The 18967-nt window shown below is 39.9% G+C and overlaps 1 protein-coding gene across 3 annotated transcripts in view; it reads right to left on the bottom strand.

Moving 5' to 3' along the window:
* Positions 1–18196, bottom strand: part of tcf20 (transcription factor 20) — a 56579-nt gene extending 38383 nt beyond the window's left edge. For 2 of the 3 annotated variants that reach the window (XM_072915715.1, XM_072915716.1), the window contains exon 1: positions 17887–18196. The gene's annotated coding sequence lies outside the window, so the exon portion shown is untranslated. The remainder of the gene's footprint in view (positions 1–17886) is intronic. The other variant, XM_072915714.1, reaches the window with a different exon arrangement.
* Between the last annotated feature and the right edge of the window lie 771 nt (positions 18197–18967).

Here is an 18967-nt window from a genome sequence, read left to right as displayed (position 1 = left end):
CATTGCAAAACTGTATTGATACTGTGTCGATACTGTGTCACTAAATACTGACATCTGCTGGACATTAAAAATCCCTACAGGCAACCTATGGACCGACTCAACTGACACTGATTTTATGCCCTAGTACAGGGGTCACCAACCTTTTTGAAACCAAAAACTACTTATTGGGTACTGATTAATGCGAAGGGCTACCAGTTTGATACACACTTAAATAAATAAATATATTGTCATTTGTAAGTTACACGTAAGTGTGATTTAAACAAGAATAGCTAAATAAATACATTTATATATATAAAAAAATGGGTATTTCTGTCTGTCATTCCGTCGTACATTTTTTTTTCCTTTTACGGAAGGTTTTTTGTAGAGAATAAATGATGAAAAAAACACTAATTGAACGGTTTAAAAGGAGAAAACACGAAAAAATTTAAAATAAAATTTTAAAACAGTTTATCTTCAATTTCGACTCTTTAAAATTCAAAATTCAACCAACAAAAAGAAGAGAAAAACTAGCTTATTTGAATCTTTTTGAAATAATTTAAAAAATAATTTATGGAACATCATTAGTAATTTTTCCTGATTAAGATAAATTTTAGAATTTTGACGACATTGGTTAAAATCCAATCTGCATTTTGTTAGAATATTTAACAAATTGGACCAAGCTATATTTCTAACAAAGACAAATCAGTATTTCTTCTAGATTTTCCAGAACAAAAATTTTAAAAGAAATTCAAAATACTTTGAAATAAGATTTAAATTTGATTCTACAGATTTTCTAGATTTGCCAGAATAATTTTTTTGAATTTTAATCATAGTAAGTTTGAACAAATATTTCACAAATAGTCTTCGTCGAAAAAACAGAAGCTAAAATATTTATTATTCTTTACAATAAAAAATAAATAAATTTACTTGAACATTGATTTAAATTGTCAGGAGAGAAGAGGAAGAAATTTAAAAGGTAAAAAGGTATATTTGTTTAAAAATCCTAAAATCATTTTTAAGGTTGCATTTTTTCTCTAAAATTGTATTTCTAAAAGTAATAAGAAGCAAAGTAAAAAATAAATGAATTTATTTAAACAAGTGAAGACCCATCCATCCATCCACTACCGCTTATTCCAAGTGAAGACCAAGTCTTTAAAATATTTTCTTGGATTTTCAAATTCTATTTGAGTTTTGTCTCTTTTAGAATTAAAAATGTCGAGCAAAGCGAGACCAGCTTGCTAGTAAATAAATAACATTTTAAAAAATTGAGGCAGCTCACTGGTAAGTGCTGCTCTTTGAGCTATTTTTAGAACAGGCCAGCGGGTGACTGATCTGGTCCTTACGGGCTACCTGGTGACCGCGGGCACCGCGTTGGTGACCCCTGCCCTAGTATATACAATAATATAAACCAAGTCATTGTATTTCAATTAGGATTATTTCATATCTTCATTTAAATAAAAATATATTTTTATCTTTTTTAGACACAGTCAATAAATAATGTGAACATGTATCATAACATGGAAATCTAAGAGAACGTGTTGTGGATGATTGTGGACTGGGAATTTTTTTAATTGAATTTTTTTACACATTTTTATAAAAAAAAAAAAAGTTTTTCCGACGTATTACATTTTAGACGATTTCTCTTCTTAGTTATTATTTCTCCGGCTGTAGAAAAGACACGCTCACAGGCAGAGGTGGGTAGTAACGCGCTACATTTACTCCGTTACATCTACTTGAGTAACTTTTGGGATAAATTGTACTTCTAAGAGTAGTTTTAATGCAACATACTTTTACTTTTACTTGAGTATATTTATAGAGAAGAAACGCTACTTTTACTCCGCTACTTTTACTCCGCTACTTTTACTCCGCTACTTTTATCTACATTCAGCTCGCTACTCGCTACTAATTTTTATCGATCTGTTAATGCACGCTTTGTTTGTTTTGGTCTGTCAGACAGACCTTCATAGTGCCTGCGTTTCAACAAATACAGTCACTGGTGACGTTCACTCCGTTCCACCAATCAGATGCGGTCACTGGTGACGTTGGACCAATCAAACAGAGCCAGGCGGTCACATGACCTGACTTAAACAAGTTGAAAAACGTATTGGGGTGTTACCATTTAGTGGTCAATTGTACGGAATATGTACTGTACTGTGCAATCTACTAATAAAAGTTTCAATCAATCAATCAAAAGTGTGAAGGAAAAAAGACCCTTTTTTTATTTCAACCGTACATCCCGTCAAAAGCCTAAAGACTGACTGCACAGTTCCTGTCTTCACAATAAAAGTGCCGCTCCATCGCGACTGCGCTTTCAAAATAAGAGTCTCCGAAAGCCAGCGCAAACAAGCTAGCAAGCTACGGAGTTTGCCGCCAATGTATTTCTTGTAAAGTGTATAAAAACGAATATGTAAGCTGGACATATAAGATGCCAAAAACCAACCACTTTCATGTGGTATTAGACAGAAAGGAGGAACTTTTTTTCTCCTCCATTTGAAAACGTGGACGTTATCATCACTACTGTCTGATTACAATCAATGCAAGTCATCAGAATCAGGTAATACACCAACTTATATTCTTGTCTTCATGAAAGAAAGGAATCTATGTGTTAAACATGCATGTATATTCATTAAAACACCTTTAACATGTAAACAAAAACGGCAAAATAAATAAATATAAATTATATACTGTATATATGTGTGTATATATATATATATATATATATATATATATATATATATATAAGTGTGTGTGTGTGTATATATATATATATATATATATATATATATATATATATGATATGTGTGTGTATGTTACTCATCAGTTACTCAGTACTTGAGTAGTTTTTTCACAACATACTTTTTACTTTTACTCAAGTAAATATTTGGGTGACTACTCCTTACTTTTACTTGAGTAATAAATCTCTAAAGTAACAGTACTCTTACTTGAGTACAATTTCTGGCTACTCTACCCACCTCTGCTCACAGGGCACAGAGGAGGCGTCAGTGCGACACAGTTCGCGTATCGGTCACGTGACCAAAACGGCTCATGATCGGTCACGTGACTTTCTAAAAGCGGTACGCGCACCGACACAGGGTTTTGCTCTATGCATGCGCCGATGCATCGGTGTTGCCGGACCCATCACTAAATGAGACATTATTGTGAGGTTTTGTATTAGTGTTCCTAAAAACCAGATATACCGGCCCCCAGACACATTTTTTTCTCTAAATTTGGCCCCCCCCGAGTTAAAATAATTGCCCAGGCCTGAACTCCAAGGAAATGTTTTAAATGTAGTAAAAAACAAATCATAATATAACCCTTTTAAGTAATATTAAGAGCACATTCCTAAGCCTCCTTCTTGGCTGATAAACATGTCAACTTGTAGATGCGACCACAAAAATAAAACAACTTCATGAATCCAAGACTCATTATAGTGACACTAAAAGTCATTAACTTTATCTGTTAACTTATTTTAATAGACTTTATTACGCTTGACTGTATGGGGGAGCGCACCTCTTTTATGGGGCCAGGGTCCATAATTGCCATGTGGGACACAGGCTAGCATTGTCTCCTTTCTAACCCCAAAGACTGGTTAATTGCACTTCAACACATTTGGGTGATTTTCTAAACTTCCTCACAAAGTGACTCATCATAATTAAACTTTTATAGTAACGAGGGTCATTTGTGAGTGTGAGTTATTATCTTTAGTGACCGCTGTGAAGAGGTACACAAAGACAAGCCCGTATCAAGCAGACAACGTGGCGTTGAAGTCTTAGAGGGGCTGAAGTCGGAATAAAAATATGTGGCTTGATCTGCAACAGAGTGATTACCAAGTCATTGCGGTTTCAAAATCCTCACAATCCTGGGACCAGCAAGGTGGGGGCGTGTAACGCCATGAACGGGAGAAAAATAAGAAGTGTTCGACGGAAGCGTATTCGTAGGATTAGTTGTATTCGGACATTTCATCAAAAGCTGTCCATAACTTTTTGAGTTACCGTATTTTCCGCACTATTAGCCGCACCTAAAAACCACAAATTTACTCAAAAGCTGACAGTGCGGCTTATAACCCGGTGCGCTTTATATATGGATTAATATTAAGATTCATTTTCATAAAGTTTCGGTCTCGCAACTACGGTAAACAGCCGCCATCTTTTTTCCCCGTAGAAGAGGAAGTGCTTCTTCTTCTACGCAAGCAACCGCCAAGGTAAGCACCCGCCCCCATAGAACAGGAAGCGCTTCTTCTTCTACTGTAAGCAACCACCCGCCCGCGTAGAAGAAGAAGAAGAAGCGCGCGGATATTACGTTTCATTTCCTTTGTGTGTTTACATCTGTAAAGACCACAAAATGGCTCCTACTAAGCGACAGGTTTCCGGTTCATGAAAAGACGCAATCTCTCCATCCGCACACGGACTACTATTTCACAGCAACTGCCTAAAGACTTTCAAGAAAAGCTGGCTACTTTCCGTGCATATTGTAAAAACAAGATAGCTGAAAAAAAAAGATCCGGCCAGAGAACATTATCAACATGGACGAGGTTCCACTGACTTTTGATATTCCTGTGAACCGCACTGTGGATACAACGGGAGCACGTACGGTGAATATTCGCACCACAGGGAATGAGAAGTCATCCTTCACTGTGGTTCTAGCTTGCCATGCTAATGGCCAGAAACTTCCACCCATGGTGATATTCAAAAGGAAGACCTTGCCAAAAGAGACCTTTCCAGCCGGCGTCATCATAAAAGCTAACTCGAAGGGATGGATGGATGAAGAAAAGATGAGCGAGTGGTTAAGGGAAGTTTACGCGAAGAGGCCGGGTGGCTTTTTTCACGCAGCTCCGTCCATGTTGATATACGACTCCATGCGCGCCCACATCACGCTGGTTTTTAATATATTATTAAAGTTTGACTGACCTATCTGACTGTTTTTTTGACATTCCTTTAGCGCAGTTAGATGCGGCTTATAACACGGGGCGGCTTATAGGTGGACAAAGTTTTGAAATATGCCGTTCATTGAAGGCGCGGCTTATAACCCAGGGCGGCTTATGGTGCGGAAAATACGGTATGTTGCTAGACTGGGGGTCTGCAACCTGCGGCTCTTTAGTGGCTCCCTGGAGATTTTTAAAAATGTATGAAAATAGAAAAAGATGAGGGGAAAAAACATATTTTTGTTTTAATATGGTTTCTGTAGGAGAACACACGTGACACAAACCTTCCTAATTGTTAGAAAGCCCACTGTTTATATTAAACATGCTTTACTGATGAGAGGATTTGGCGAGCGCCGTTTTCCATCCATCCATCCATCCATCTTCTTCCGCTTATCCGAGGTCGGGTCGCGGGGGCAGCAGCCTAAGCAGGGAAGCCCAGACTTCCCTCTCCCCAGCCACTTCGTCCAGCTCCTCCCGGGGGATCCCGAGGCGTTCCCAGGCCAGCCGGGAGACATAGTCTTCCCAACGTGTCCTGGGTCTTCCCCGTGGCCTCCTACCGGTTGGACGTGCCCTAAACACCTCCCTAGGGAGGCGTTCGGGTGGCATCCTGACCAGATGCCCGAACCACCTCATCTGGCTCCTCTCCATGTGGAGGATCAGCGGCTTTACTTTGAGCTCCCCCCGGATGACAGAGCTTCTCACCCTATCTCTAAGGGAGAGCCCCGCCACCCGGCGGAGGAAACTCATTTCGGCCGCTTGTACCCGTGATCTTGTCCTTTCGGTCATAACCCAAAGCTCATGACCATAGGTGAGGATGGGAACGTAGATCGACCGGTAAATTGAGAGCTTTGCCTTCCGGCTCAGCTCCTTCTTCACCACAACGGATTGATACAGCGTCCGCATTACTGAAGACGCCGCACCGATCCGCCTGTCGATCTCACGATCCACTCTTCCCCCACTCGTGAACAAGACTCCTACACTCTTAGAAATAAGGGTTCTAAAAGGGTTCTTCTACAAGGGCTGAGGTTCTAACTGGAACCATTTGCTTCTGAAAAACCCTTTCCCGAAGAAAGGGTTTTTCAAGGGTTCTTGGTAACGCTAATGGTTCCAGTAAGAACCATTTTGATCCAGAGAACCCTTTAAAACCCCTTTTCTGAATAATTGGTTTTAAAAGGGTTCTCACTAACACTAAGGGTTCCAGTAAGAACTATTTTGATCCAGAGAACCGTTTTTGGAAGAAAGAGTTCTTCAGGGATTGTTGAAAGCATGGGTAAGATCCTGTGTCACCAGGGACATACTTCCTGATAACATTTGCCAATAATGGTGCCTATCTTTAAATAAATGTTTTTCTCATTAAAATGTTTTGAATGTTTGTTCAATGTCAACATGATAAATGACCACAATATAATATGAACTAAACTGATCTGTAGAATACAATATGGTTCTTTATAGAACCCTCAGAAGACAAGACGGTTATCGGTGAAAACCTTTGAAAAGGGATGTTTTTAGAACCCCCTGTGTCAGGTCTAGATGAAACCCTTGAAACATGAAAGAGTTCTTTGTGGATCTCCCTGTGTGGGTTCTAGATGAAACCCTTGAAACCTGAAAGGGTTCTTAGTGGAACTCCCTGCATGGGTTCTCGATGAAACCCTTGACAAACGAAAGGGTTCTTAGTGGAACTCCCTGTGTGGGTTCTAGATGAAACCCTTGAAATACGAAAGGGTTCTTAGTGGAACTCCCTGCATAGGTTCTAGATGAAACCCTTGACAAACGAAAGGGTTCTTAGTGGAACTCCCTGTGTGGGTTCTAGATGAAACCCTTGAAATACGAAAGGGTTCTTAGTGGAACTCCCTGTGTGGGTTCTAGATGAAACCCTTGAAACATGAAAGGGTTCTTAGTGGAACTCCCTGCGTGGGTTCTTTGTAGAACCTCTCATGGGGGGTTCTGGGTGGAACCTTACACACACAGTTCTAGGTAGAACCCTCCAAAAGGGTTCCAGGTGGAACCTTTATAAAAAGGTTCTACCTGGAGCCAAAAAGGGTTCTCCTATGAGGACGAGCCGAAGAACCTTATATGGTTCTACTTAGCACTTTTATTTCTAAGAGTGTAGGTACTTGAACTCCTCCACTTGGGGCAGGGTCTCCTCCCCAACCCGGAGATGGCACTCCACCCTTTTCCGGGCGAGAACCATGGACTCGGACTTGGAGGTGCTGATTCTCATCCCAGTCGCTTCACACTCGGCTGCGAACCGATCCAGCGAGAGCTGAAGATCCTGGCCAGATGAAGCCATCAGGACCACATCATCCGCAAAAAGCAGAGACCTAATCCTGAAGCCACCAAACCGGATCCCCTCAACGCCTTGACTGCGCCTAGAATTCTGTCGATAAAAGTTATGAACAGAATCGGTGACAAAGGGCAGCCTTGGCGGAGTCCAACCCTCACCGGAAACGTGTCCGACTTACTGCCGGCAATGCGGACCAAGCTCTGACACTGATCGTACAGGGAGCGGACTGCCACAATCAGACAGTCCGATACCCCATACTCTCTGAGCACTCCCCACAGGACCTCCCGAGGGACACGGTCGAATGCCTTCTCCAAGTCCACAAAGCACATGTAGACTGGTTGGGCAAACTCCCATGCACCCTCAAGGACCCTGCCGAGAGTATAGAGCTGGTCCACAGTTCCACGATCAGGACGAAAACCACACTGTTCCTCCTGAATCCGAGGTTCGACTATCGAGCGCCGTTTTGTCCTACTAATTTTGCCGGTCCTTGAACTCACCGTAGTTTGTTTACATGTATCACTTTATGCAATAATGCCACAGAAAGACGTGTTTTATGCCACTCCTTAGTCTCATTTTGTCCACCAAACGTTTTATGCTGTGCGTGAATGCACAAAGGTGAGCTTTGTTGATGTTATTAACTTGATGGAGTGTTAATCAGGCATGACTGCAAGCTAATCGATGCTAACATGCTATATAGGCTAGCTGTATGTACATATTGCATCATTATGCCTCATTTGTAGGTATTTTTGAGCTCATTTAATTTCCTTTACTTATGTCCTCTGTGTATTTAATTTATATTTGCATGTCTCATGACATATGTATTATCTGTATGTAGAATTGGCTGCATTTCTCATAGTTGTGTGCCGTTATAGACCACAGCAAACGTTACCATGTTGTTCCAGACCACAGCAAACGTTACCATGTTGTTCCAGACCACAGCGAACGTTACCCAGCTTGCACAGATTGTTATAAACCCATGAGAAGAAGATAGCCTGCCGATTCTTTTAACTTGGAAACACACATCTATACCTTTGGCCATTTAAGCCAGTCCTTTAGAGGAGTTATCTCAGCCTCTGAGAAGCCTCCATTGTATTCATGTTTTCCACTGTAGTAAAAATGTGTAGAATAAATATTACATTTCAACATTTCTGTCAACAAAGATTTGTGTCAGCCTGCGACACAGTCATTTTGATAGTAGGCTGATGTAGCTAATATAAATAATCACATCACGTGTTGTCTTCATTATAACATTTATATAAGACTTTTAAAGTCGTTTTGATTGTAGGCTCATATAAATACTTACATCATGTGTTGTCTTCATTATAACACTTATATAAGACCTTTAAAGTCATTTTGATAGTAGGCTAATGTAGCTAATATAGACACATCATGTGTTGTCTTCACTATAACATTTACCGGTACATAAGATATTTAAAGTCATTTTGATAGTAGGCTAATATAGACACTTCATGTGTTGTCTTCATTATAACATTTATACAAGACTTTTAAAGTCATTTTGATAGTAGGCTAACATAGACACTTGCATCATGTGTTGTCTTCTTTATAAGACTTGTATACGACTTTTAAAGTCATTTTGATAGTAGGCTAACATAGACACTTACATCATGTGTTGTCTTCATTATAAGACTTGTATAAGACTTTTAAAGTCATTTTGATAGTAGGCTAATGTAACATAGACACTTACATCATGTGTTGCCTTCATTATAACACTTATATAAGACTTTTAAAGTCATTTTGATAGTAGGCTAATATAGACACTTCATGTGTTGTCTTCATTATAACATTTATATAAGACTTTTAAAGTCGTTTTGATAGTAGGCTCATATAAATACTTACATCATGTGTTGTCTTCATTATAACACTTATATAAGACCTTTAAAGTCATTTTGATAGTAGGCTAATGTAGCTAATATAGACACATCATGTGTTGTCTTCACTATAACATTTACATAAGATGTTTAAAGTCATTTTGATAGTAGGCTAATACAGACACTTCATGTGTTGTCTTCATTATAACATTTATACAAGACTTTTAAAGTCATTTTGATAGTAGGCTAACATAGACACTTGCATCATGTGTTGTCTTCATTATAAAACGTATATAAGACTTTTAAAGTCATTTTGATAGTAGGCTAAAATAGACACTTACATCATGTGTTGTCTTCATTATAAGACTTGTATAAGACTTTTAAAGTCATTTTGATAGTAGGCTAATATAACTAATATATCCACTTACATCATGTGTTGTCTTCATTATAACACTTATATAAGACTTTTAAAGTCATTTTGATAGTAGGCTAATATAGACACTTACATCATGTGTTGCCTTCATTATAACACTTATATAAGACATTTAAAGTCATTTTGATAGTAGGCTAATATAACTAATATAGACACATCATGTGTTGCCTTCATTATAAGACTTATATATTCCTTTTGATATTAGGCTAATATAGCTAATATAGACACAACATGTGTTGTCTTCATTATAACATTTATATAAGACTTTTAAAGTCGTTTTGATAGTAGGCTAATATAACTTATATAGACACTTACATCATGTGTTGTTAAGTTAAAGTTAAAAATTATTGTCACACACACACTAGGTGTGGCGAAATGATTCTCTGCATTTGACCCATCACCCTTGATCACCCCCTGGGAGGTGAGGGGAGCAGTGGGCAGCAGCGGTGGCCGCGCCCGGGAATTGTTTTTGGTGATTTAACCCCCAATTCCAACCCTTGATGCTGAGTGTCAAGCAGGGAGGTAATGGGTCCCATTTTTATAGTCTTTGGTATGACTCGGCCGGGGTTTGAACTCACGACCTACCGATCTCAGGGCGGACACTTTAACCACTAGGCCATTATATCACTTATATAAGACATATAAAGTCATATAAGTATAAAAGTATAAAAAACTTTAACACTCTTACTAATAATGCGTCACACTGTGAACCCACACCAAACAAGAATGACAAACACATTTCGGGAGAACATCTGCACCTTAACACAACATAAACACAACAGAACAAATACCCAGAATCCCATGCAGCCCTAACTCTTCCGGGCTACATTATACACCCCCGCTACCAAACCCAGCCCACCTCAACCGACGCACATTCTTGTTTGGTTTTGGTTCAAAGTGTGGCGCATTATTAGTAAAAGTCTTAAAGTTGTTTTATATGGCCACCGTCAGTGTAACCTGTGTGGCTGTTGACCAAGTATGCCTTACTGTCACGTACGTGTGCAAGCAGAAGATGTGTATTGTATAACAAGTGTTGGGCTGACACGCTATTGATACAGATTGTAGAGGGCGCCAAATGTTGTACCATCATGGCACGCCCTTATTATAGCCGTAAGGGTGAAAATCGGTGACTATTAATTCAGGGAGATTTCTGCGAGAGGCACTGAAATCCGGAAGTCTCACAGAAAATTGGGGGGTTCAGCAAGTAAGCTGCTGAGCCGCATCAGAGTGATCAAAGAGCCGCATGCGGCTCCGGAGCCGCGGGTTGCCGACCCCTGTTATATACAAAAAAAAAATCAACTTGTGAGGTATTTACATTATTTAGAGTAAAATTTCCAGTTAACTTTTCCGACTGTCAGCATTTTCCAAAGTGATATATAAAAAAAAAAGGTCCACTGTAGAGGACAAAGCTGAAAGACACTAAAACTGAAAATGATTGTTTTACAATGGACTTTTACATTGTCACTTTAAGACACTTTTTGTACATATTTGCTTGAAACGGTGGCTTCTTTGCACTTAAAACACGTGTTAGCATAGTACAAAAATATTAGAAGAACATTATGTTTATGTACAATTACATTAAGTGTGCTTACCCTTAACATAACCGCGATAACATCGTACCGTGGCCTTAACACCGTGACAATATCGCACCGTGAGAATTCGATATGCCACATCCCTAGGTCATAACGCACAACAGTGGAGCATTGTTGCAAAAGTGAATCTCTTCGCGGACTGACAGCACCGTCACATTTTAGCCACCATAACATTAGCAGCTACGTTAGCCACCATAACATTAGCAGCTACGTTAGCCCAACACTGCGCATAACAATTTAGCTTAGCAATGCTAACGTTAGCTCGCACACTGCAATCCGGGAGCTAGCATCGAAGCAGGTCAGCTAATTTGGGTTTATAGCGACAATTCACCTCATTTTAAGAGCAGACACACAATAGCCGCGTAAGTCTAAAGGCTGCGTTAAGACGTAAAAAAGCGGGGTAATTAGGCACAGATGTCTTCATTATAACACTTATATAATACTTTTAAAGTCATTTTGATAGTAGGCTAATATAACAGACACTTACATCATGTGCTGTCTTCATTATAACACTTATATAAGACTTTTAAAGTCATTTTGATAGTAGGCTAATATAACTAATATAGACACTTACATCATGTGTTGTCTTCATTATAACACTTATATAATACTTTTAAAGTCATTTTGATAGTAGGCTAATATAACTAATAGACACATCATGTGTTGTCTTCATTATAACACTTATTTTAGACTAAGTCATTTTATAGTAGGCTAATATAACTAATATAGACACTTACATCATGTGTTGTCTTCATTATAACACTTATATAAGACTTTTAAAGTCATTTTGATAGTAGGCTAATATAACTTATATAGACACTTACATCATGTGTTGTCTTCATTATAACACTTATATAAGACTTTTAAAGTCATTTTGATAGTAGGCTAATATAGACACTTACATCATGTGTTGTCTTCATTATAACACTTATATGAGACTTTTAAAGTCATTTTGATAGTAGGCTAATATAGACACAGCATGTGTTGTCTTCATTATAACACTTATAAAAGACTTTTAAAGTCATTTTGATAGTAGGCTAATATAACTAATGTAGACACTTACATCATGTGTTGTCTTCATTATAACACTTATATAAGACTTTTAAAGTCATTTTGATAGTAGGCTAATATAACTAATATATCCACTTACATCATGTGTTGTCTTCATTATAACACTTACATAAGACTTTTAAAGTCATTTTGATAGTAGGCTAATATAGACACTTACATCATGTGTTGCCTTCATTGTAACACTTATATAAGACATTTAAAGTAATTTTGATAGTAGGCTAATATAACTAATATAGACACATCATGTGTTGCCTTCATTATAAGACTTATATAAGACTTTTAAAGTCATTTTGATAGTAGGCTAATATAGACACATCATGTGTTGTCTTCATTGTAACATTTATATAAGATGTTTAAACTCATTTTGATAGTAGGCTAATATAGACACTTCATGTGTTGTCTTCATTATAACATTTATATAAGACTTTTAAAGTCATTTTGATAGTAGGCTAATATAACTAATATAGACACTTACATCATGTGTGGACTTCATTATAACACTTATAGATGGCTTTTAATTTTTTGTATTTATAGTCCAATATGGCTATTTCAACATTTTGGGTTGCCCACCCCTGTGCTAGACAAACGAACCCTGGTGAATTGATAACCTCTTTGGCGGACATAATAAAGTCTACGTAATGCCAAGCCAAGCGTTCGTCTCGAGCGTTTCCAAGTCGACATAGAGACGGTCACCGCGCGCCGCCACGGGGGGCAAAAAGAGCCCGGTGGGAGCGCGGACTCTGCACACCGCGAGAAACGGGACGAGCTACTCGATAAAGAAACCACCCGGGAAATATATTTGTAACGAGCGACGCTATAATCAAAATCAACATTATTGAGAGTACCGTATTTTCCGCACTATAAGGCGCACCTAAAAACCACAAATGTTCTCAAAAGCTGACAGTGCGCCTTATAATCCGGTGCGCCTTATATATGGGTTAATATTAATATTAATTTTCATAAAGTTTCGGTCTCGCAACTACGGTAAACAGCCGCCATCTTTTTTCCCCGTAGAAGAAGAAGAAGCGCGCGGTGCATGCTGGGATATGTGACGTTTCATTTCCATTTGTGTGTTTATGTAAAGACCCCAAAATGGCTCCTATTAAGTGTGTTGTCTGTCTAATTATAAATAATGCAGACGAGGCGTGTTAACTGAGTTCTCAACGTTTACTCACAGCGTGCTCATAACCACATTCTAACTGCCAGCACATACAACAACGCTTCTCAGGGCTACCGCGCATGCTCGTCACTATCGTTGCATGCTGGGTAGTGTAGTTGTTATATTTGCTAGCTCATAACATCACATTAAGAGACACGCTTACGCGCTTAATTCAACACTCGCCGTCATTCCGGGTGGATTAACCAAAGAACTCCAACCGCTGGATATTGGTGTCAACAGGGCATTCAAATCACGACTGCGAACGGCGTGGGAACAATGGATGACCGAAGGCGAACACACCTTCACTAAGACAGGGAGACAGCGCCGGACGACATACGCCAACATCTGCCAGTGGATCGTAAATGCCTGGGCAGATATTTCGGTCACAACTGTGGTCCGAGCTTTCCGGAAGGCAGGATTCACAGAACTGCTGGACAACAGCGACACTGACTCCGATTACTTCGACGAGACGGAGCCGGCCATTTTGGATCCCACATTCGCCCAACTTTTCAATTCGGACACCGAAGGAGAAGAATTTGAGGGATTTATGAATGAAGAATAACTTCAGAAAGTGAGCGCTATGTTTATTTTGTGTGTTGTGACATTAACGTTCGAGCAACATTATGTTGCTATTGCTCTGCACTATTTTGAATTTTACTATGTTTGTGATTGCACATTTGCGTACATTTTGGGACAGACTTGTTAGAACGCTGGTTTTTAATATATTATTAAAGTTTGACTGACCTATCTGACTGTTTTTTTGACATTCCCTTTAGCGCAGCGTAGGCGCGGCTTATAGTCCGGGGCGGCTTATAGGTGGACAAAGTTTTGAAATATGCCATTCATTGAAGGTGCGGCTAATAACCCGGGGCGGCTTATAGTGCGGAAAATACGGTAAGCTGCTGAGCCGCATCAGAGTGATCAAAGAGCCGCATGCGGCTCCGGAGCCGCGGGTTGCCGACCCCTGTTATATACAAAAAAGAAATCAACTTGTGAGGTATTTACATTATTTAGAGTAAAATTTCCAGTTAACTTTTCCGACTGTCAGCATTTTCCAAAGTGATATATATAAAAAAAGGTCCACTGTAGAGGACAAAGCTGAAAGACACTAAAACTGAAAATTATTGTTTTACAATGGACTTTTACATTGTCACTTTAAGACACTTTTTGTACATATTTGCCTGAAACAGTGGCTTCTTTGCACTTAAAACACGTGTTAGCATAGTACACAAATATTAGAAGAACATTATGTTTATGTACAATTACATTAAGTATGCTTACCCTTAACCAGAGGTGGGTAGTAACGCGCTACATTTACTCCGTTACATGTACTTGAGAAACTTTTGGGATAAATTGTACTTCTAAGAGTAGTTTTAATGCAACATACTTTTACTTTTACTTGAGTATATTTATAGAGAAGAAACGCTACTTTTACTCCGCTACTTTTATCTACATTCAGCTCGCTACTCGCTACTAATTTTTATCGATCTGTTAATGCACGCTTTGTTTGTTTTGGTCTGTCAGACAGACCTTCAAAGTGCCTGCGTTTCAACAAATACAGTCACTGGTGACGTTCACTCCGTTCCACCAATCAGATGCAGTCACTGGTGACGTTGGACCAATCAAACAGAGCCAGGGGTCACATGACCTGACTTAAACAAGTTGAAAAACTTATTGGAGTGTTACCATTTAGTGGTCAATTGTACGGAATATGTACTGTACTGTGCAATCCACTAATACAAGTTCCAATCAATCAATCAAAAGTGTGAAGGAAAAAAGACCATTTTTTATTTCAACCGTAAACCCCGTCAAAAGCCTAAAGACTGACTGCACAGTTCCTGTCTTCACAATAAAAGTGCCGCTCCATCGCGCCTGCGCTTTCAAAATAAGAGTCTCCGAAAGCCAGCGCAAACAAGCTAGCAAGCTACGGAGTTTGCCGCCAATGTATTTCTTGTAAAGTGTATAAAAACGAATATGGAAGCTGGACATATAAGATGCCAAAAACCAACCACTTTCATGTGGTATTAGACAGAAAGGAGGAACTTTTTTTCTCCTCCATTTGAAAACGTGGACGTTTGTCATCACTACTGTCTGATTACAATCAATGCAAATCAGAATCAGGTAATACACCAACTTATATTCTAGTCTTCATGAAAGAAAGGAATCTATATGTTAAACATGCATGTATATTCATTAAAACATCTTTAACATGTAAACAAAAACAGCTAAATAAATACATATAAATTATATACTGTATATATCAATGTATATATATACACAGGTAAAAGCCAGTAAATTAGAATATTTTGAAAAACTTGATTTATTTCAGTAATTGCATTCAAAAGGTGTAACTTGTACATTATATTTATTCATTGCACACAGACTGATGCATTCAAATGTTTATTTCATTTAATTTTGATGATTTGAAGTGGCAACAAATGAAAATCCAAAATTCCGTGTGTCACAAAATTAGAATATTACTTAAGGCTAATACAAAAAAGGGATTTTTAGAAATGTTGGCCAACTGAAAAGTATGAAAATGAAAAATATGAGCATGTACAATACTCAATACTTGGTTGGAGCTCCTTTTGCCTCAATTACTGCGTTAATGCGGCGTGGCATGGAGTCGATGAGTTTCTGGCACTGCTCAGGTGTTATGAGAGCCCAGGTTGCTCTGATAGTGGCCTTCAACTCTTCTGCGTTTTTGGGTCTGGCATTCTGCATCTTCCTTTTCACAATACCCCACAGATTTTCTATGGGGCTAAGGTCAGGGGAGTTGGCGGGCCAATTTAGAACAGAAATACCATGGTCCGTAAACCAGGCACGGGTAGATTTTGCGCTGTGTGCAGGCGCCAAGTCCTGTTGGAACTTGAAATCTCCATCTCCATAGAGCAGGTCAGCAGCAGGAAGCATGAAGTGCTCTAAAACTTGCTGGTAGACGGCTGCGTTGACCCTGGATCTCAGGAAACAGAGTGGACCGACACCAGCAGATGACATGGCACCCCAAACCATCACTGATGGTGGAAACTTTACACTAGACTTCAGGCAACGTGGATCCTGTGCCTCTCCTGTCTTCCTCCAGACTCTGGGACCTCGATTTCCAAAGGAAATGCAAAATTTGCATGGTTGGGTGATGGTTTGGGGTGCCATGCCATCTGCTGGTGTCGGTCCACTCTGTTTCCTGAGATCCAGGGTCAACGCAGCCGTCTACCAGCAAGTTTTAGAGCACTTCATGCTTCCTGCTGCTGACCTGCTCTATGAAGATGGAGATTTCAAGTTCCAACAGGACTTGGCGCCTGCACACAGCGCAAAATCTACCCGTGCCTGGTTTACGGACCATGGTATTTCTGTTCTAAATTGGCCCGCCAACTCCCCTGACCTTAGCCCCATAGAAAATCTGTGGGGTATTGTGAAAAGGAAGATGCAGAATGCCAGACCCAAAAACGCAGAAGAGTTGAAGGCCACTATCAGAGCAACCTGGGCTCTCATAACACCTGAGCAGTGCCAGAAACTCATCGACTCCATGCCACGCCGCATTAACGCAGTAATTGAGGCAAAAGGAGCTCCAACCAAGTATTGAGTATTGTACATGCTCATATTTTTCATTTTCATACTTTTCAGTTGGCCAACATTTCTAAAAATCCCTTTTTTGTATTAGCCTTAAGTAATATTCTAATTTTGTGACACACGGAATTTTGGATCATCATTTGTTGCCACTTCAAATCATCAAAATTAAATGAAATAAACATTTGAATGCATCAGTCTGTGTGCAATGAATAAATATAATGTACAAGTTACACCTTTTGAATGCAATTACTGAAATAAATCAAGTTTTTCAAAATATTCTAATTTACTGGCTTTTACCTGTATATATATATATACATATATATATGTGTGTGTGTATGTTACTCATCAGTTACTCAGTACTTGAGTAGTTTTTTCACAACATACTTTTTACTTTTACTCAAGTAAATATTTGGGTGACTACTCCTTACTTTTACTTGAGTAATAAATCTCTAAAGTAACAGTACTCTTACTTTAGTACAATTTCTGGCTACTCTACCCACCTCTGCCCTTAACATAACCGCGATAACATCGTACCGTGGCCTTAACACCGTGACAATATCGCACCGTGAGAATTCGATATGCCACATCCCTAGGTCATAACGCACAACAGTGGAGCATTATCGCAAAAGTATATCTCTCCGCGGACTGACAGCACCGTCACATTTTAGCCACCATAACATTTAGCAGCTACGTTAGCCACCATAACATTAGCAGCTACGTTAGCCCAACACTGCGCATAACAATTTAGCTTAGCAATGCTAACGCTAACGTTAGCTAGCATCGAAGCAGGTCAGCTAATTTGGGTTTATAGCGACAATTCACCTCATTTTAAAAGAGCAGACACACAATAGCCGCGTAAGTCTAAAGGCTGCGTTAAGATGTAAAAAAAAAAAAAAAAAGAGAAGTAATTAGGCACAGATGTTCCCCTCTCAGTACTGTAAGCACATAGGTTAGCTAAGGGTGTATTTGATGTCAGATCATTAGCGGTGGATTGTTCCAGAACGTCGTGCTAGCTAACCTGAGACATTTATGATATATTATACAAACATACCTGCAGATGAAGAAGGCCCCTGCTTGGGGGGAGGATGTTCCTTTTTGACAATCCCGCTGTTGTGGCAGGAAAAGGAAAACCCCTCAGTCTGGAGCCGACCGCTACGCCGCCTTTTCCCCCGCGTCGCCCTCCCGGGGTACACGCAGCCCGGAGTACCGCACGTTAGGTGGGATCCTCGGAGCCTCTATTCCGATGTCAAACCCCCCCCTTTTTTTTGTGTCTTTTGTCCAGGAATGATGCGAGCAGGGCACAATCAGGGCGCCTGTGGGTCCCGTCAGCGGTGAGGTCCACGCACACACACGCCCGCCCCCTCTTCTCGCTTCCCCCCCTCGCCTCTCTTTCACACACCGCTGAGGTGATTACTCTTATATTCTCCTAAAATCAGACACAAGAGCGCCTTAACATCACTTTCGGTGCTAAAAATGTATTTCTATGTCTACATTGGCGCACACACACAACACACAAACATATTCCTGCACCCTCCCTCATGTCTCCATCTCTCTGACGCTTTTGTTATTCCATAGTTGTCTTTAGCAATAAAAAAAAGAAGCTACAATTAGACTTATTTTCCAAATGCATTTTGTGGCCCTGAATGTTTTAGAGCACCGCAAGCTCCTTTGTTCCTAAATGAAAGTGAATTAGCGTCAAACAATGGCAGGAGACCAGGCTGAATAGAACATGCAAGCCTGCAGACCGAATCATCAAATTATTGATGTCATTGTGTTTTTATTGCACGTTTATTCCAGCCGCACTTGCATTGGATTTTTGCGTTAAACCTAACAATCAATCAATGTTTACTTATATAGCCCTAAATCATCCATCCATCCATCTTCTTCCGCTTATCCGAGGTTGGGTCGCGGGGGCAGCAGCCTAAGCAGGGAAGCCCAGACTTCCCTCTCCCCAGCCACTTCGTCCAGCTCTTCCTGTGGGACCCCGAGGCGTTCCCAGGCCAGCCGGGAGACATAGTCTTCCCAACGTGTCCTGGGTCTTCCCCGCGGCCTCCTACCGGTCGGACGTGCCCTAAACACCTCCCTAGGGAGGCGTTCGGGTGGCATCCTGACCAGATGCCCGAACCACCTCA

The sequence above is a fragment of the Nerophis lumbriciformis genome, linkage group LG22, assembly GCF_033978685.3.
Source record: "Nerophis lumbriciformis linkage group LG22, RoL_Nlum_v2.1, whole genome shotgun sequence".
NCBI classification, from domain to species: domain Eukaryota; kingdom Metazoa; phylum Chordata; class Actinopteri; order Syngnathiformes; family Syngnathidae; genus Nerophis; species Nerophis lumbriciformis.
The sequence above is the reverse complement of the archived record's forward strand: the minus strand, read 5'-3'. Positions and strand labels throughout refer to the sequence as shown.